This window comes from Bos indicus, chromosome 6 (genome assembly GCF_029378745.1).
Source record: "Bos indicus isolate NIAB-ARS_2022 breed Sahiwal x Tharparkar chromosome 6, NIAB-ARS_B.indTharparkar_mat_pri_1.0, whole genome shotgun sequence".
Classification (NCBI taxonomy): domain Eukaryota; kingdom Metazoa; phylum Chordata; class Mammalia; order Artiodactyla; family Bovidae; genus Bos; species Bos indicus.
The window spans coordinates 65889421-65910531 of NC_091765.1; the positions used below are offsets into that span (position 1 = coordinate 65889421).

The following is a 21111-nucleotide window of genomic DNA, read 5'->3' on the forward strand; positions in this document are numbered from 1 at the left end:
CCAAAGTGTTGGAGTTTCAGCTACAGCATCAGTCCTTCCAATGAATATTCAGGACTGATTTCATTTAGGATGGACTGGTTGGATGTCTTAGCAGTCCAACGGACTCTCAAGAGTCTTCTCCAACACCACAGTTCAAAAGCATCAATTCTTCGGTGCTCAGCTTTCTTTATAGCCCAACTCTCACATCCATACATGACTACTGGAAAAACCATAGCCTTGACTAGATGAACCTTTGTTGACAAAGTAATGTCTCTGCTTTTTAATATGCTGTCTAGGTTGGTCATAACTTTTCTTCCAAGGAGCTTGTACAGATTAAAAACATAAAATAAGATAGTTAATGTAAAATTATAGGCAGTACTTCAGGTACAAAGGAATTGCTCAGTTAATCACAGGTAAGGTTGAAGTAGATACCCACAATTTAATGGTATGTGATACATAAGAAAGCACTGGAGGTCTGAGGAAAAGCCAAACTCTTTCTTTTAACACAATTCCAGAAAAATGTAATCAGCTTACTACATAAATGGTGAGTGATTTGTCAATTCAGTTCAGTTGCTCAGTCATGTCTGACTCTCTGTGACCCCATGGACTGGAGCACGCCAGGCTTCCCTGTCCTTCACCAACTCCTGGAGCTTACTCAAATTCATGTCCATCACGTCGGTGATGCCATCCAACCATTTCATCCTTTGTTGTTTCCTTCTCCTTCCACCTTAAATCATTCCCAGAATCAGGGTCTTTTCAAATGAGTCAGTTCTTTGCATCAGGTGGCCAAAGTATTGGAGTTTCAGCTTCAGCATCAGTCCTTCCAATGAACATTCAGGACTGATTTCCTTTAGGATGGACTGGGTTGGATCTCCTTGCAGTGATTTGTAACCCAATATGAATGAAGAAACACAAATAAAAATGGCTAAGAAACTTTAGGGTCAGAGGATCCTAGTGGGCTGCCATCTATGGGGTCGTACAGAGTCAGACACAACTGAAGTGACTTAGCAGCAGCAGCAGCAGCAAGAAACTTTAGATGTTACAAAATGTAAAAATGTTATAGTTTTATTTTGCTTAATTGTATCTCGTGAAGTATTTCTAGCTCCTGAATCATATTTGCTTTTATCTCAAGCCCTCAGGATTGGAAATTCAAGAATCTCTGATTTATATATTTCTCCTTTAGCTATCACCACAGCCAGCTCATTGCACTTTATGTGTCTCTAGTACCTTCACCCTTTACTGTTCCCTCTGTTACCAGCCTAGTTCAGGCTTTCATTGCTACCACCTAGATTACTGTAACATCTCCTGAGAGTCTGCCATTTACCATCTCCAAACTGTCCACCCTATATCATGGTGTCATATTAATCTTCAAGCCGTACAACAATCATATCACTCCCATGCTCAATGACCTTCAGTGCAATGCCTTCAAGTTCCCAAATAAATCAATTCCCAGTTTTGCACTGTGGCATTCAAGTTTTCCAAAATGTAGCTCCAATGTGTCTTTCTGTCCTTATCTTCAACCATTTCTACACAAATACTATAAATATTGGCTCTCTGTCTTGCGAACTACCCTCTCCTTAATTCTCATAATAGCACTGATCAGGTATCAGCATTTCCAATGTATAGAAGTATAAAATAATATTTCTTAATGTTACCTAATATTATTGTTATATGTTAACTTTATATTTCTATACTCCTTCTTGTATCTCTTTTATATTTTTAAATTAACATTAACTTGACCAAATCCCACAAAGAAAAAATGTTGCTACGATTCAGATTTAGCTTTTCTAACACCAAAGTCCTTGGGATTTCCAATAAACCTGCGTACCCGATTCTATCAAGTCAGGACTTCCTGACAAGACGTTTTAACTAGATTCTGGGACTTGGCTTCCAATTTTGTTGGCTGGTGAATAAAGCATCCCTCTTCCACACATTGTCATTTATCTTTAGGACCACATAATTTATTCTTTACGTTTCTTTGGGTTGCAAATAGCAGATGCTGGCACTGGCTAACCTAAGCAAAACAGAGATTTACTGGAAGGACATTAAGGTCACTGTTTGAATTAAAGCAAAGACTGAGTCTCCAAGCATGATAATGACAAAAACTAGGGCAGCTCCAGATATCTTAGCAGCAACTTCTGTCATATGATGATTTCGTTTCAACCACCTCTATCTTTATGTGTTTCCATGATTGCCCTAGCTTGGGTCATTAGACTGTCCTAGCTTGGGTCATTAGACTGAATCTTGTATCTATTAGCCATATCCAGAGGACAGGAGCTGTGGTACAGATACAACCTGTTTCAACCCAAGCATTTACCCAAGTTTATGTCTCTCACGGATGTTGACTCTGCAAAGAGATCATGAAGTCAACACCATTTGTCTGTTTGCATCTACTAATTATAAATTTTTAAAGGAGCTTTATATAGAAAAATCTATGGGATCCTAACATTTTCTTACTCTGGATGTTACAAATATATTTTTAAAATCCGTAAGACTGTGCTTATCCCTATAAAAGTCAAATAAAAAGAAATGACATCGAAATCACTTAGGAAAATCCAGTTCATTCACTCAGTCATTAAAAAGCATTTATTTGATGCCTAAAGTTTGTTTTGGAGATACATTTATGTCTACATATAAAAAAATAGTACTACCTCTCTAAAAGTAGGAAATGTGAATCAGTGAGCTAGACTTCACACCATTCTAGCTTGTTAAAGGGAAACTGGATCTAGTTGATACTGAAATCCTTCATGCAGCAGGCAAGCAAACATTCTCTACGTGTGTGTGTGTGTGTGTGTACACATGCACAGATTTGAATTTGCAGTAGAGTGCATCTGCCAGACTATAGCAAGGGCAGGATCAAGTAAAGAGTGATTTAGAGTTAGTGAGAGTGAAGCTCAGCAACATCAGAGATGGAAGTGGTTGGAATCACTTAAATAGTGATTCAGAGAGATGCAAATATATGGGGACCTTCAGATCTCTATCAACCCCATCATCTGTAGCATGGCAGGATTGTTGGAGGAAAGAAAACAAGCAGGTGAGGCTTTGAGGACTAGGAGTTGTAGCTGAAAACAGTGTCTTAGTTCCCCAGCACTTGGCAGCAATCAATCTGCAAGGCAAACTTGAATCAAGGGCACAGAAATGTTCCCCCAGGGAACCCCAGAAATATTGAGGGAAAGGACCCACTAAGTAAGCCCAGAATTGTGCTGACAAATGGGTAGTAACTCAAAGTCATTGGGATTTGGTATGGTAATGTTCATGTCATCTCATTTGTAACCAGCGCTGGTGAAGCACAAGGCCAACCCACAGATAACACAGACCACATCAAACACTCTACTGTTGTCCATCTTCTCTGCTCCTGTTTTCATTGTGTTCTCTAATTATATGGCTGTCTAAACCCTGGCCAAGAAAAGATATTTATCCATTTAGTTCACCTCACCAATAACCTTCTACTTAGTTTTACTCCATAACCCACCTCCAAGATATAAACAGATAATTTCAATTACAACTACAGTTTAGCCCAGGCCCTATTCTAGGAGACATTGTGGACTAGGAGCTTCATTTGTACTATCCTTTCCTCTTTTCTCTTTTTAAAAGTCTACCTTACCTTGGGTTCATTGTGATTTGTTTATTTGTTTTATTCTCTCCTTCTGCATAGTGAATTAATTTAGGACAGTCTGTCTTGTTCATATTTGCACCTAATTGAATGAAACTGAATGTTTGCATGTATGCAGACCTGATGTGGTGAAACCATTTTTCTGGAAGGATGATTCAAAAGCCTGGCAAAAAAGATGTCTTATCTTATTTTCAGGAGACCAACAAAAACAGATACCATAGAGCTATCCCCATGTATTAGTCTATGTGAGAGAAAGCCAGGAGGTTTCTGCAGAAAATCCCTAAGAAAATCAATGTAGGTAGACCTAAGGCTTTGAAACATGTGCTCATATAGAATATATTTTGGGAAATGAAAAATTAAAATGTCTTTATTGAAAGAATTAAATAATAGTGACACTAATACAATAGGATAAGACTGAAGCTTTGCTAAGGAAAACTCTGAATAACAGGACCAAGAAATCATGTGGAAGAGAGAACTCTGGCCCAGACTGACAGGTAGTGGGTGAAAAGAGAAGCCACAGGGTAGGATGAGATATTTTCAATTCTGAATTACCTTCCAAATAACCAAGTCCCTGTCTTGGGCTTTGCTATTCAGAGAACCAAACTAAAGTAGAATGGGATCAAGAGTGAAGGCCAACAAGCAGATAATGACTCTTCAGGTGGCACTTGTGGTAAAGAATCTGCCTGCCAATGCAGGAGACGCAGATACAAGTTAGATCCCTGTGTAGGGAAGATACCCTGGAATAGGAAATGGCAACCCATTCCTGTATTCTTGCCTGAAAAATTCCATGGACAGAGGAGCCTAGCAGGCCTCAGTCCATGGGGCTGCAGACAGTCGAACATGACTGAGTGACTAAGCACGTAATAGCACTTGAAGATAAAAGAGAGAGGAAAACACAATGTGGTAGGCTTAAAAATAGCTTCCCTCCAAAAAATTAAAAATTAAAAAATATACTCACATCAAATCTTGGGAACATGTGAGCATTACCTAATTTGGAAGAAGAGTCTTTGCAGATATGATTATGTTAAGGATCTTGAGATGAAAAAAATCTGGATTATCTAAGTAGCTCTAAATGTCATCATGTGTGTCTTTATGAGAGAAAAGTAGAGGGAGGTTTGACACAGAAACACAGAAAAGAAGAAAGCAACATGGAAACAAAAGCAAGAAACCAGAGTGTTGTGGTCACAAGCCAAGGGAGCTGGGAACCACCAGAAGCTGGAAGATGCAAAGAAGAGATTCTCTCTGAAGCCTCTGTAGGGAGTTTGACCTTACTGACACTTGATTTTGGATTTCTGGCCTCCAGAACTGTGAAAGAATACATTTCTGTTGCTTTAAGCCCCTGTGTTTGTAAGGCAGCCCTTAAAAATAAATACACAAGAATCAAGGTTTGTATAAGACTACATGTAGGGAAAGAAGTTGAAAATGTCCTTATCAGGTGGTCCAATTTCTTGTTTAAATAAGAATCAAGTATTAAGTGAGTTTTAGAGTCTTCTTGTCCTTTAGAAGTAAGAGTCTTTTTTGAAGAATTTGGGAAGAAATGACTAAATACAAAAGAAAAGATTTCTGAGGAGAATCAGATTTAAAGTCATGAATGTGTAATGTGTTGATTGTCATCTCTTGGGACTTGACAGTTAACAACAGAGATGCTGTTTAATAAGCAGAAAATATCATTCCAGTGTCTTTTTGGAGTTCAGGGACTAGATTAAAGATCCTGGTAAAAACAAGGCAAGATTCTAATTCTGATCAGGGAATATGTAATTTAAAAGTGCACAAATATGAACACCTTCTAAAAGTTGAGAATTTTAAGGGAAGTCAGTTTTCTAGAAGCAAAAGCAAAAGCCTGGTAAACAAGAGAGCACCTGCTGAAGACATATTAGCATCAATTGTTACTTAGTACAGGAATAGGACCAGCTTCCCATGTCTTAGTTCAGAAGGAACCCCAGACAGCTGAGTTGAACTGAATGTGCAAATGAGAACTCAAATGGCCTTTCCTCTTTGCATAACTGGCATTTTGGATGTCACAATCTTCTTGCAGTTTTTTCATCCATTTCTGCCTTTGTTGATCTTCATTTTCAGCCTAAAGATTACTTGGGAGACAGAAAAGAGGAGAAAAACAGCAAAAGAAGAGGAGCAGAAAGAGCTGGAGGGAGTATCTTTACAAATATTACCTCGTACAAGTCTCGTGAGCATATAATGCAGGTATTATCATATTTTAGAGAGAAGAAAAGTGAGATTGGAAAAATTAGGCAGCCCAAAGTCACACAACATTTAAAAGATAAAGCCATAATTCAAACCCAAGTTGGACTATTATATACCTGAAACAGCCAGAGTTTATTTAGCCATGCTCCTACTGAAGGGCATCTTTGTTACTTCCGAGTTTTGGCAATCATGAACAAAGTTGTGACAAATGTTCATTTGCTAGTCTCTGTGTATGGGCTTCCCTGGTGGCTCAGAAGATAAAGCATCTGCCTACAATGCGGGAGACCCGAGTTCAATCCCTGGGTCGGGAAGATCCCCTGGAGAAGGAAATGGCAACCCACTCCAGTACTTTTACCTGGAAAATCTTATGGACAGAGGAGCCTGGTAGGCTACAGTCCATGGGGTCGCAAAGAGTTGGACATGACTGAGTGACTTCACTTCACTTCACTTCATGTTGACCAAAGTTTCCAACACATTGGGTTAAATATAAGGAGAGCAGTTGCTGGATCATATGGTAAGAGTATGTATAGCTTTGTAGGAAACTGCAAAGCTGTATTCAAAGTGGCTATATCATTTCATTCCCATCAGCAGTTCCTGTTGCTTCATATGCTCATCAGCATTTGGTATTGCTTGCTTCATATTTTGGCCATTCCAATAGATGTGTAGTGGTATCTCATTGTCTTAATTTGTAATTTCCTAATAGTCAAGGCTATGGTTTTTCCAGTGGTCATGTACGGATGTGAGAGTTGGACTGTGAAGAAAGCTGAGCACTGAAGAATTGATGTGTTTTTTTTTTAATTTTATTTTTAAACTTTACATAATTGTATTAGTTTTGCCAAATATCAAAATGAATACGCCACAGGTATACATGTGTTCCCCATCCTGAACCCTCCTCCCTCCTCCCTCCCCATACCATCCCTCTGGGTCGTCCCAGTGCACTAGCCCCAAGCATCCAGTATCGTGCATCGAACCTGGACTGGCAACTCGTTTCATACATGATATTATACATGTTTCAATGCCATTCTCCCAAATCTTCCCACCCTCTCCCTCTCCCACAGAGTCCATAAGACTGTTCTATACATCAGTGTCTCTTTTGCTGTCTCGTAAACAGGGTTATTGTTACCATCTTTCTAAATTCCATATATAGAATTGATGCTTTTGAACTGTGGTGTTGGAAAAGACTCTTGAGAGTCCCTTGGACTGCAAGGAGATCCAAACAGTCCATCCTAAAAGAGATCAGTCCTGGGTGTTCATTGGAAGGAATAATGCTGAGGCTGAAACTCCAATAATTTGGCCACCTCACACGAAGAGTTGACTCATTGGAAAAGACCCTGATGCTGGGAGGGATTGGGGGCAGGAGGAGAAGGGGATGACAGAGGATGAGATGGCTGGATGGCATCACCAACTCGATGGACATGAGTTTGGGTAAACTCCAAGAGTTGGTGATGGACAGGGAGGCCTGGTGTGCTGCGGTTCATGGGGTTGCAAAGAGTTGGACATGACTGAGTGACTGAACTGAAATGAACTGAACGACTTAATGATGTTGAACATTTTTTCAAATGATTCCTTGCCTTCGGTTTATCTTCTTTGGTGAGGTTTTGGTGTTCAAATCTTTTGCCTATGTTTCAATTAGCTTGCTCATTTTCTTGTGTTGAGTTAAAAGTACCCTGTATTTTGGATATAGTCCTTTTTCAGATGTGTCTTTTGCAAATGCTTTCCCTGGTCTTTAGCTTGCCTTCTCATTCTCTTGACAATGTCTTTTGCAGAGCAGAATTTTTCAACTTTAATTAAGTCCAGCTTATCAATTCTTTCTTTCATGGATTGTTATTTTAGTGTTATATCTAGAAAGTCATTACTAGATCCAAGATTATGCAGATTTTTTCTTATGTCCTAAGAGTTTTATACTCTTAGATTTTTTATTTAGTTTGTGATCCATTTTGAGCTATTTTTGTGATGGATATAAAGTCAGTCTCTAAATTTTTGTATGTGCATGTACAGTTATTCCAGCACTATTTGATGAAAAAACTCTCTTTGTTCTATTATATTTGTATTTTTTTTCCAATACCTCATCATTTTGGTTACTATAGCTTCGTAGAAAGTCTTGAAGTTGGGTTGTGTAAGTCCTCTGACTTTGTTCTTCTCTTTCAATGCTGTGTTGACTATTCTGAATTTTTTGGTCCTCTATAAAAAATTTAGAATCAACTTGTTGATAGCCACAAAATAAGAACTGACATCTTGACATATTGAGTTTTCTTATACATGAACATAGACTCTTTCTCCACTTCTTAAGGTCCTTAATATCTTTCATCAGACTTTTGTAGTTTGGGAGATAGAAGAGGCATATTTCAAAATAGCTCCATTTCTCTTTCTCCTGCTGGAAACAGGAGGGAATTTTTCTCCACTGCAAGAACCTAATGGGGCTCCTGGAGTTAAACTCACAGAAGTGTAGGCGCCCCCTGTGACTGGGTCCCCTTGGAGTTTTTCTATCTATTGTCTCCACACTGAGTCTCTAGCAATTCATTAATTATAGCTCAGGTTTCCCTACACCAGTACTGGTCCTATGGAGTTTCAGCTCTTGCGGTTCTGCTCTGGTCTCTGTATCTGCCTGTTTCTCTCTCCAATTTTAAATACAATGGTTTGTCCTGTGACCTCATTCTGAGAAATCTATGGAGATTTGTTAATTTTTCATTTTATTCACCTTTCTAATGTTTTTAGGATGGAGGGACAGTTTCTAAACTCTTTATATGCCAGGTAGAACCATCTGTGCTTATTTTGTTGATCAGCATTTTCCAGCTTCTCACTCTTTTCTAATCTACCTTTCCAAATACCAACAATTAATTAAATCACCCATTGAAGAAAAGTTATTAATATCTACTGAATTTAGAAAGACTCTGTAACCTGAAGGAAATTACAAACAGTAACTTGTGGCCAAGACATAAATTGCATATGCTTTCATGATTTTAAGGCCCCATGGAAGAAACCATCAACGATTTCTTCCATTTCTATTGCCTTGCTGTTATATCTAGTTAATAAACTACTTGATGTTCACATTGGATTATACTTTTTATAGGTAGGACATGGTATCATGTAGGGAAATTTCTAAAGTTTTAAAGTTATTGTCGACACCATGTGAATCAAATTTAAGACTCTTGTGTACATGGCAGTAATTTAAATAATAAATATCAACAATTTTTCAACAGTTAGAGTAGGAAATACATAAACAATAAAAGCACACTTCACTGGGGAGAAATGATTTGAAGCTAGATTTCTGAACAAGAATAGCATATTTTCTTTTAAATAGAAATTTACTACTTCAAGTTAAATCTAAGTTTCAGGCAAAGCAGTCTTTGATATTTATTATTTAAGTAATACTGAGAGGTAGGTAGAGCACAAAAGTAATTTTAGATTTTGCTATGGTGACAAATGTGAAATTACAATAGTAGGAGGATGACAGACTCAATCCTATGATAAAAATCACTCCCTATGTTTGTTAACAGTTTCTACACAAAGACTAGTTTCAAGCATTACTATTTAAATAATTCTACCTAGCCAGGTGGGAAGTTTTCAATAAGAGAAGCAGTTTCAGCCTTTCAGAAATTACAATATGCTAAAAATAATTGAATGCATCTGAGTATTTTCAACATCAGCATTTTACAATTCATCATTACTTCTCTTATTTATTTTCCAATTTAAACACCTTTCATAATTCATTAGGAAAGATATAAACTTGTCTTAACAAAAACTTAGATGGTAAAATTATCCATAACATGCATTTAAAAGATATTGCTCCTAGCCTATGTGACAGATTTTTCCCATGCTTAGCTTTTCCCCCTACATAAATGTTCATTTTTATATGTTCCCATCCTCTCACATCAACATTTGTATCCAATTAAAGTTTAAGTAAAAACTCCCACATTGTTTATTATGAAGTTAGTAAAATTTTCTCATATCTTGAAAAACCTGTATGCAGGTCAGGAAGCAACAGTTAGAACTGGACATGGAAAAACAGACTGGTTCCAAATAGGAAAAGGAGTACATCAAGTTTCTATATTGTCACCCTGCTTATTTAACTCATATGCAGAGTACATCATGAGAAACGCTGGGCTGGAGGAAGCACAAGCTGGAATCAAGATTGCAGGGATCAATAAACTCAGATATGCAGATGACACCACCCTTATGGCAGAAAGTGAAGAAGAACTAAAGAGCCTCTTGATGAAAGTGAAAGAGGAGAATAAAAAAGTTAGCTTAAAGCTCAACATTCAGAAAACTAAGATTTTTCTGGGCTCCAAAATCACTGCAGATGGTAATTGCAGCCATGAAATTAAAAGACGCTTACTCCTTGGAAGGAAAGTTATGACCAACCTAGACAGCATATTAAAGAGCAGGGACATTACTTTGCAAACAAAGGTCCATCTAGTCAAGGCTATTGTTTTTCCAGTAGTCATGTATGGATGTGAGAGTTGGACTATAAAGAAAGCTGAGCACCGAAGAATTGATGCTTTTGAACTGTGGTGTTGGAGAAGACTCTTAAGAGTCCCTTGGACTGCAAGGAGATCCAATCAGTACATCCAAAAGGGGAACAGTCCTGGGTGTTCCTTGGAGGGACTGGTGTTGAAGCTGAAACTCCAATACTTTGGCCACCTGATGCAGAGAGCTGACTCATTGGAAAAGACCCCAATGCTGGGAAAGATTGTGGGCAGGAGGAGAAGGGGAAGACAGAGGATGAGACGGTTGGATGGCATCACTGCCACAATGGACATGGGTTTGGGTGGACTCTGGGAGTTGGTGATGGACAGGGAGGCCTGGCCTGCTGTGGTTCATGGGGTCACAAAGAGTCAGACACAACTGAGTGAATGAACTGAACTAAACTGAACTGAATAGAAATCAATATAATAAAACTGCTTGTAAGTTTGAGAACACATTGGTATATTGAATTAATAAACAGTACATTGTGGAATAAAAGCTATGACAAAACCCATACAAGCATATGGTTCTTCTATGACTTTCAACTTCTTCAAATGTGTACATAGCCCTATTCATTTAAGCTTCTCTATTGTTTTTATTTTTTTTATTCATAAAGCTCTATTTATTCATTTTATATTTACATAAACAATCCATTAAATGGTACTTTGGGGGAGCCTTTCTTGATTGCCTGCCCTTACCTTATTTTATTAACCATAGGGCCTTATAGAAAATAGAAATTTTATTTATAGCACTTGTTCCACTTTATGTATTTACTTGCTTTGTAAATGTTACTCTCCATACAAAATTAGAAAAAATAGTTAACTTTACAACATTGTATTGGTTTTGCCATATATCAAAACGAATCTGCCACAGGTATACATGTGTTCCCTTCTCTCTTGTTCAAACTTTCCAAATGTTAAAAAAAAAAAAAAATTGTATCCTTCAAAAAAAAATTTTTTTTAAGTGTAAAAAAAAATTTTTTTTAAGTGTAAAAAAAATTGTTAAAGATCATTTAATAAATACTTAATGTGTGTTCAGTATTTCCCAGGTACTGGGGATTCAATGACAAATTTGACAAATTAGATTCCAGTTCTTTCCACTATTGGGGCTTTGAATTTATGGTCCCTATCTAACAGGAAGGGAATTAGTCTGCTCTTCATTTGTCTGCCCCTTCATCATTCAGTTCTCACTTAAAGTATATTTCCTGCTCTTTTTCGTGGTGCCTCGGAGGCTGTTGGCCACTTCAGAATGAAGCTGAACATCTCTTTCCTGGCCACTGGCTGCCAGAAGCCCATTGAAGTGGATGATGAATGAAAACTTCGTAGCTTTCTACAAGAAGTGTATGGCCACAGAAGTTGATGCTGACGCTCTGGGTGAAGAATGGAAGGGTTCGGTGGTCCGAATCAGTGGCGGGAACGATAAGCAGGGTTTCCCCATGAAGTAGGATGTCTTGACCCATGGCCGAGTTTGCCTGCTACTGAGTAAGGGGCATTCCTGTTACAGACCAAGGAGGACTGGAGAAAGTGCAAATTTGTACGGGGTTGCATTATGGATGCCAATCTGAGGGTTCTCAATTTGGTCATCGTGAAAAAAGGGGAGAAGGATATTCCTGGACTCACTGATACTATAGTGCTTCATCGCCTGGGTCCCAAAAGAGCTAGCAGAATCCACAAACTTTTCAATCTCTCTAAAAGAAGATGATGTCCACCAGTATGTTATGCGAAAGCCCCTAAACAAAGACGGTAAGAAACCTAGGACTAAAGCACCCAAGATTCAGCGTCTGGTGACTCCACGAGTTCTGCAACACAAACACCGGCATATTGCTCTGAAGAAACAGCGTACTAAGAAAAATAAAGACGAGGCTGCAGAATATGCTAAACTTTTGGCCAAGAGAATGAAGGAGGCCAAAGAAAAACGGCAGGAACAGATTGCCAAGAGATGGAGGCTGTCCTCTCTGAGAGCTTCTACTTCTAAGTCTGCGGCTAAGTCACTTCAGTCGTGTCCGACTCTGTGCGACCCCATAGACAGCAGCCCACCAGGCTCCGCCGTCCCTGGGACTCTCCACGCAAGAACACTGGAGTGGGTTGCCATTTCCTTCTAAGTCTGCTGCTGCTGCTGCTAAGTCGCTTCAGTCGTGTCCGACTCTGTGCGACCCCATAGACGGCTGCCCACCAGGCTCCGCCGTCCCTGGGACTCTCCACGCAAGAACACTGGAGTGGGTTGCCATTTCCTTCTCCAAGTCTGAGTCCAGTCAAAAATGAGATGTTCTAAGAGTAACAAATAAATAAGATCAGACATCAAAAAATAAATAAATAAAGTATATTTCCTTAGGCCCTCTGTGATCATCCTCTTTGATGGGCCACTACTCCATCCCCAATTTCGTATCACAAAACTGTGCTTGAATTTCATTACTTTTTGAAATTATTTTATTCACATTTTTGCTTACTTTTTTCTTACTTTTCTATCCAAGTAGAATGAAAGTCCCACAGAGTATACCTTTATGGTACCTCCAGTAATGCAGATTATACTTTGTGCATGGTAGAGTTTCAATTAATATTTCTTAAATTAATTAATCAATAAGAAAATAAATAAGTAAATGTTCCTGACAATATGAAGTTAACTTCTGTTGGGGGCTTCCATTCTAAGGAATGATTCATTTACAAAGGCTATCTTAAGATGCAGTGGCATGCAAACCATAGGAACAGAGAACTGACTGAATCCATTGGTCGAACAGAGCTTGTTGTTGTTCAGTCGCTCAGTCATGACCAACTCTTTACAACCCAATGGACTGCAGCACACCAGGCTTCTCTGTCCTTCACCATCTCCCAGAACTTGCTCAAACTCATGTCTATTGAGTCAATGATGCCATCCAACTATCTCGTCCTCTGTTACCCCCTTCTCTTCCTGCCTTCAATCTTTCCCAGCATCAGGGTCTTTTCTAACGAGTCAACTCTTCATATAAAGTGGCCAAAGTACTGGAGCTTCAGCTTCAGCATCAGTCCTTCCAATAAATATTCAGAACTAATTTCCTTTAGGATTGACTAGTTTGATATCTTTGCAGTCCAAGAGTCAAGAGTCTTCTCCATCACCACAGTTCAAAAGCATCAATTCTTCGGCTCTCAGCTTTCTTCATGGTCCAACTCTCACATCTATACATGACTACTGGAAAAGCCATAGCTTTGACTATACAGATCTTTGCCAAAAAGTAATGTCTCTGCTTTTTAATATGCTGTCTAGATTTGTCATAACTTTTCTTCCAAGGAGCAAGTATCTTTTAATTTCATGGCTACAGTTACCATCTGCAGTGATTTTGGAGCCCAGGAAAATAGAATCTGTCACTGTTTCCATTATTTCCCCATCTATTTGCCATGATGGAGACGGAAATGGAAACCCACTCCAATATTCTTGCCTGGAGAATTCCACGGATGAATGAGTCTGGTGGGCTATAGTCCTAGGTGTCACAAAGAGTCAGACCTGACTAACTAACACAACACACACAATTTGCCATGAAGTGGTGGGACTGGATGCCATGATCTTAGTTTTTTGAATGTTGAGTTTTAAGCCACCTTATTCACTCTCCTTTTTTACCTTCATCAAGATGCTCTTTAGTTCCTCTTTGCTTTCTGCCATAAGGGTGATGTCATCTACATATCTGAGGTTATTGATATTTCTCCGAGCAATCTTTATTCCAGCTTGTGCTTCATCCAGACCAGCATTTCTCATGATGTATTCTGCATATATAAGAATTCTAGCCTTTTTTTTCCTGACCACTATTTCCACAAGTGACCCTATAAAGAAAAATAACTATGTACAATCAGTTATTATCTAGCAGTCCTCATTCTTCTGAGTTTACTTCTGCCATTAAATAAGTTTCTCCATTCATTCTCTCAAAGAATGTAATTTTTGTGTGAGTTTGATATTGTGTAATAGGAGATAACTGTGGGATGACTTAAGATCGTAGGTTCAAATTGTATCCCATTTGTATCCCTCTCTCTAAGTTGTGGTCCATTATTCTTTCCTGCATGTGTGAGTGCTCACTCTCCAAGTTGTGTGAACTCTTTGGAATTCATGTAACCCTTCAGACTCCTCTGCCCATGGAATTTTCCAGGCAAGAATACTGGAGTGAGTTGCCATTTCCTACTGCAGGGTATCTTCCTAACCCAGGGACTGAACCCACATCTCCTGTATCTCTTGCATTGGCAGGCAGATTTTTGATCACTGTGCCACCTGAGAAGCTCTTTTTCCCTCCTGCCTCTGACTTTTCCCAGTGATCTTATTTAAATGGTAAAGTAATAGATACCAAATGAAAACACTGGAAATGATTGCTTAATAGGCAACTTACAATATCTAGTATACTTGTGAAAGAATTAGCAGTTTCAGATAAACTCAAACTACTTCTACCATAATAAGCACTCACAAATTTCTCTGTAAGGTAATGAGTCTGCCCTGCCATTTCCAAGTTTATATACATTAGTGAAATGTTACCTTAAAAGAATAAAAGTGGGCCATTTTCAACTTTACTTTGCCACTTTTAGTCTTTGAATTTTTATGGTTTCCTAATGTCTTCTGCAGTTGCTTAATTTCTTCACACTTCAGCAGTCATGGTTAATTCATGTCACATAGCTGTTGGGAATGGACTGACCTGAAAACTGCCCAAGTCATTGAATGAAGAGTAATTCTGTAAAGACAATTAAATATCAGAGAACTTTTCTCAGAGAGGGTTGAGTTAAGGTCTTCTACAGTGTCCTTGTAAATTTAACTGTTCTTGGCATTACAATGTCACCTAACTTGAAACGTGATGAGGTGTAGAAACTCTTTCCTGTGTGCACTGTATTTACCTTTTTTTTCAAAACCATCCTTATAAATCTAATATGCTCTGTTTGGAGGGCTTAGCCATAGTTCTGTTGGTAAATTATTTGCAAAATATTTTTCTTATCTGTAAAATATTTAGGTGGCACAAGAGCCTCATGAAGTTCTAACATCCTGCCAGAGCACAGGTTGCTAAAACATGACAATCATCCTATTACTCCTACTTAAGAATCCGGCTTCCAGGTACCTGTGGTACAAGATGAAATCCCTTTATTTGTATCTCAAGATTCTCCACCTTCTACAGTTGCTCTTCCTCATGTTAACGCTCATATCTCTCATACACACACATGATCCACACTCACAGGGTGGTTCAGCATTTGGTTTACCTTTCAGGAATCATAACTAAACGACACTCAAAAATGTGGCCCATGTTCCTGGGTGGATCCATGAACCATCTCTTATAGGCTGTGACAGTATAAGTTGAGGGACAAAAAGGGATTCAGACGTTTTTACAGTAATTTGGCATGGCCATGACATTCAAGCATATGATCAGTGCATTTCTTTTTGCAGTTTTCATACTTCCAAACTGGCTCTGTGGGTAGTATAAAGCAGGACATGCAGGCTGGTCACACTCACTCAAACCGCATTACAGTCTGTAACTGAGTTTGACCAAATTTATAGAAATATGTGAGAACATCTCAATGTATATTTATATTTTTGACATTTTTAGAATTGTTTTAATTTTTAATCAAACCTGGTTTCAGATTTCAGTTTAATATTCTTAGCTAAATTAGGGAAGAAAATTTTCTGTTATTTTAAATTCTAATTTAATTATGGGGATGTAGGACATCAGACATTTTTGTCAAGATACACCTTTTCAAAATACAGCAACAGTCATAAACTAAATTATGGTTGTGAAGAAATGAAGATCCAAAGTATTTATATTATACTATATATATTATTATATTATACTATATAGGATACTATATACTGTATTATAAAGCCTGTTTAATATCAATAATTGATGATGAAGTTCCAACATTAATATGTTCTAGCTAATGTGCTGGCTAATGGGGCAAAGGAAACAATGAAACTTAAATAGCTTTTAAACTCAAAACATAAAGAAAGATTAAAAACCAAAAGTGCTCTATAAAAAAAGAAATAGTATTGAGTTAAAAAGGTGATGGAAAGAATGTTTAATATTTTATATGTAACCATTAGTATGTTGTGAGTTTATTATAAGTAGCTCTGTGAATTGCTAACACTAAAAGCATATGTATACTTAACTGCTGAATTTTTAATGCAAGCCCACTCCTCAGGCATTAGCATGAAAAACAGTGGGTGGAACTTCAGCAAAGAAGATAGTTCAGTGCAAATTTTCAGTGACGCTATACATCAACTTAAGAAACAAACTAATGACATGGAATACTAACTCAGAGGATAAGTAAAGCTAGTAAAGTACTTTTTAATGCAATTTTAAAAATCCAGAGATATTCTTAGCATTGGCAGTCTTTTCAGTATAAGTGCAATTTGCCCGAACACTTTTTAGCTTCATTGTTAAAAAAACACAACTATACATGAAGTGCATAAAAATAGTTTGGAGTTCAAATCTTGTGTAGGAATATGCTCTTGCTACAGTTCCAAAGCCAAGGAAGCATTCTGGAGTAATTAGCCAGTTTTTCTGGTTCTGGAGTATTAATCCCCACAACTGCCTTACTTCATTGGAATGTTTTGATAGTAAAAGAAAAATGTTAACTCCACTAAATAATGTGTTTGCATGTGTGCATGCTAAATCACTTCCGTCATGTCTGACTCTTTGAGACCTCACGGACTGTAGCCCTTGAAGCTCCTCTGTCCGTGGAATTCTCCAGGCAAGGATACTAGAGTGGGTTGCCCTGCCCTCCTCCAGTGGATCCTCCCAACCCAGGATTCGAACCCACGTTTCTTATTCTTCTGCATTGGCAGGTGGGTTCTTTACCACTAGTGCCACCTGAAGCCTTAGTAATGTGTTTAGGATGTAGTAAAAAATTATGATATTAGAAACTGAAATTTCACATTTCAGATTATTTTCTTTATTAGGAAATAATATGAAAGCTGATCACAAAGTATTGTTGCATTTTTCAAGTACAATGGCCATCAAGGAGAAAAGTTCTGTAGAAAATATTTGGATGACAGAAAGAAACAGTATACGGTATGGAAAAAAAAATTTAATGTCAATATATTCAAATCATAAATTGAGCCTCAGGACATGTTATTTGTTTGGAATTTGGAGCTTTTAGTGATCTTAATACATTCATGCAATGGAAAAATGCAATATGTTTTTCATGGCAGGTAAGTCTTATAGGTAAAAATCAAAGGTGAGAATCTTTGAGAAAAAAGTGTTATTATGTGGTCCAGCATTTAATAACAATTATTAAGCAAGCAGGTAATGATCTTGATAAATTTTATCTGTGGAAAGTTATCATCAATAAGGACCTTATGAATTTGATAGAATGATATAAGTTAATTTTCCATCAAAAGAATATTCACTTCTCAGTCGTATCCTACTCTTTGCAACCCCATGGACTGTAGCCTATCAGCCTCCTCCGTCCATGGGATTTTCCAGGCAAGAGTGCTGGAGTGGATTGCCATTTCCTTCTCCAGGGGATCTTCCTGAGCCAGGAATCGAACCAGGGTCTCCCGCATTGCAGGCAGACGCTTTACCATTTGAGCCACCAGGGAAGCCCTATCATATATTAATGAAATCTAAAATCAGTTTCTTTCGTCATAAGTTAAATTAAGTTTGGCAATAACTTGCAGTATAAAATGTTGGCACTAGCTGCTGATGAAGCATTGAAGATGAGTTTTGAAAATACAGCATCCTGGATAAAAGTTAAAAATGAATACCTTGAACTTGCTGAAATTACTTTAAAACCACTTTCACTGCCATCAACATATTGTTGTGAGTCTGATTTCTCCACAGTTAGTTTATTTATTTATTTATTTTATTGATTGATTGATTGATTTTTGCTGCCCTGTGTGGCTTGTGGGATCTTATTTCCCTGACCAGGAATAGAACCTGAGTCCCCAGCAATGGAAGGGCAGAGTCCTAACAACCGGACTATCAGGTAATTTCATTTAGAATGAGTTGAAAAAAAACTGAAATAGTTTATATATGTCATTCTCTATAAATAAGAGTTGTTTTTGAGAGAACCTATATTCAATAAATTAATAAGCAAGGAACAAATTTATTGTTACTTTAAAAATGTTCTATTTTGATGTGTAGGATATTTCTTCAAAGGGTGAAATAGGTTCTCAATATACAGAGAATTTCTATTTTGCTCATAACTTTTAATTTCTGTTATGACACTACAGGTTCAAGTGTAATAGTGATTTTCTGTCTGAATCACAGTGATGCAATTTTCAATGAACAATGTACATATTTTTAATTTTTTTCCTTGTAATGCATTTTTATTGTATTTGTTAAATGAAATTTTTCTCTTGAATATAATAACAACTTGGCTTGTATTGGTTTTAATTTCATTTTCTTAGTAATTTATTTTATTGAATTTTAGAAAAGTATAAGTTTGCAACAGAAATGCAATTTTTCAAAAAATGAATTTTTTTGCTCTAAATAATTGAGCAGTGTCCTATATTTCTCTTCTTATCATGAATGATACAGCGCTGGGAACACAGGAAATGCTCAGCAAATAACTGTACATATATAGATTTATATCAATCAATTGGGTTATATTTTCTAAAGGGAATAATTCCCCCTAGTGGATAACTGTACTATAGAGAGATTCTTTTTCTCTGCCAGTTTCCAGCACTAGGAATCATTAAAGTACACAGCAGGAATCTTACCACTGTCCCTGCTCTATTCTAATGCTTCAGCAATGTCAGCTATCTATTCCTTTCTGGAGAAAGTACCTAAGGCAAGCCACAGCATCAGGCTTCAAGCAAGTGGGAAGAACAGTATTTGGTAACCTCTTAATAGGGACATGGACAGGTGTACCTGGCCAATAATATCTTAACTGTGATATTGACCAACAAATGTCAACTCTGGATCCATGTAAGGGTTTGGCTCTTTAAGATACCCTATCAAAATGAAAATAACTCTGAACATTTAGCTTGTCATTGTTTTATGATTTATGTAACTGTAAGGGTGAAGGGGGAAGTAGGGTTTTAGAGATAGGATTTATCAGCTCCATAATTTCTTTGTGAAAGTATATTACCTCCCACAGAATCATATGGCCCGATCTCATCTCCTAGTTCTATCTGTACTACACAATGAGAGGGGAGTTCCCTGTTTCTTTTTACAGCTGCCTCAATTATTTGTGTGTATCTCCTAGTTAAAACCAAAACAGAACTGTCAGGATAAATTATATACATAGATACATGTATATATGCATGTGCATGCTCAGTTGCTTCAGTGTGTCTGACTCTTTGTGAACCTATGGACTACTGCCCACCAGGCTCCTCTGTCCATGGAGATTCCCCAGGCAAGAATACTGGAATGGGTTGCATGCTCTCCTCCAGGTGATATTCCCCACCCAGGGATCAACCCATGACTTCTGCAATGCAGGCAGATTCTTTACCACTGAGTCATCTGAAACAACTGTAAAAAATAAACAATCAAATAACAGTAAATTTCTGATACTCATGATAAACCTTAAACCTGAACAAAACTCATATTTGTACTTATTTTTCTTTTTGATTTTAAGCATCATATTAAATACGAACATGCTGTATTTCATATTAGTCTGATGTTAGACAAAGATTCATTCTCCTTCATAGTAAATTTTCACCTTTCTTCTTGAAGAATTGATTTCTTCCCCAGTGGTTTGTGATATTTTCCTACAAGTTGGAAACTTGGACCATGTGAAAATATTCTTATGAAAATTTGGGATTTCCTATATTCATGAATTTAATTCAGCTTTGCTAAATTTAAGAGAAAAACTTTTGTTCTTATTACCATGGACCAATTCCTGGGTTATTTAAGAGCTGGGTAGCTTTTGCCTTGAGAGACTATAATATTGGTATAAATTTTCCAATTTTTGCCATGTCCTATAACATACTTGACATCACAAGTCACTGTCTATTTTTACTGCCAACCAAGATGCAATACTGGAAATTGTAATACCAAGGCAGATGTAGTAAAAGATACCAGTGTGTGAATAAATCTCAGAAAACTAGGTTCCTTTTAACCCTCTGGTGAGCAAGGCAGAGTACTTCTAGGCAAAGGAGTGGGATCTGCAAGGATAATGTGGATAATTCTTCATAAATTCAAAACTGTGAATGAGCATGATGTCAAAGCAAACTGTACAAAGTTCCATATTCCTCCGAATAAAGCAAGCACAACTTCCTCTTTTTTCTAAATCCTTGTGCAACTAAAGCAATACCATAGAATATCTGAAAAGTATCAAAGACTGTGATGTGATCAGAACATTTCTTAAGAAGAATAAAAGCATGTAAGAATTCTGCTGCCTTTTGTATTTGAAGATTTAATGTTAGGAAACCAGTCAAGCTGAGATTTTGCTTGACCAAAGGTAAACAAAAGAATATTCATGAAAGGGCAAAATGAAACAATATTCCATCTCTGCATTTAATTGTTAGTTTCATCCAGAAATATAAAGTCAAGGTATCCTTATGGAAGTTCATCAGGGAAATGGCAAAGGCAAACTGAAACATCTAATGGTCCTTGATCTCCTCTTTAATACCTATATTACATATGATGTCTATACTCCAGTATTTGGGAGTTAGAGAAAACTTTTGCTTTAGACATTTTTGTGTGTGAAATCAGTCTTAGAGAAATCACTTTATGGTCTAGTCCAAGTAAGAATTACTCTTTGTCTTTAAGACTTTAAGTGACTAGAACAATTATATTGCATAACATTTTAATCAAAGTCAGCTCTTTTACATAAAACTTGCAATCAAAGTCTTGATGTGTTCGACACCCTTGGGTTATTTCAGGGCTCCTATAAAGAACAATTGAGCGTGCTCATTTCCTTCCTGAAGTGACAAGGTAGATGCCATTACTATTTCATAGATTTCTTACCTTTCTTTTC

The 21111-nt window shown here is 37.4% G+C and overlaps 1 pseudogene; it reads left to right on the forward strand.

Annotated features, from left to right (window-relative positions):
• Positions 1-11503: 11503 nt before the first annotated feature.
• On the forward strand, positions 11504-18430 carry LOC139183487 (small ribosomal subunit protein eS6 pseudogene; annotated as a pseudogene).
• Positions 18431-21111: the final 2681 nt, after the last annotated feature.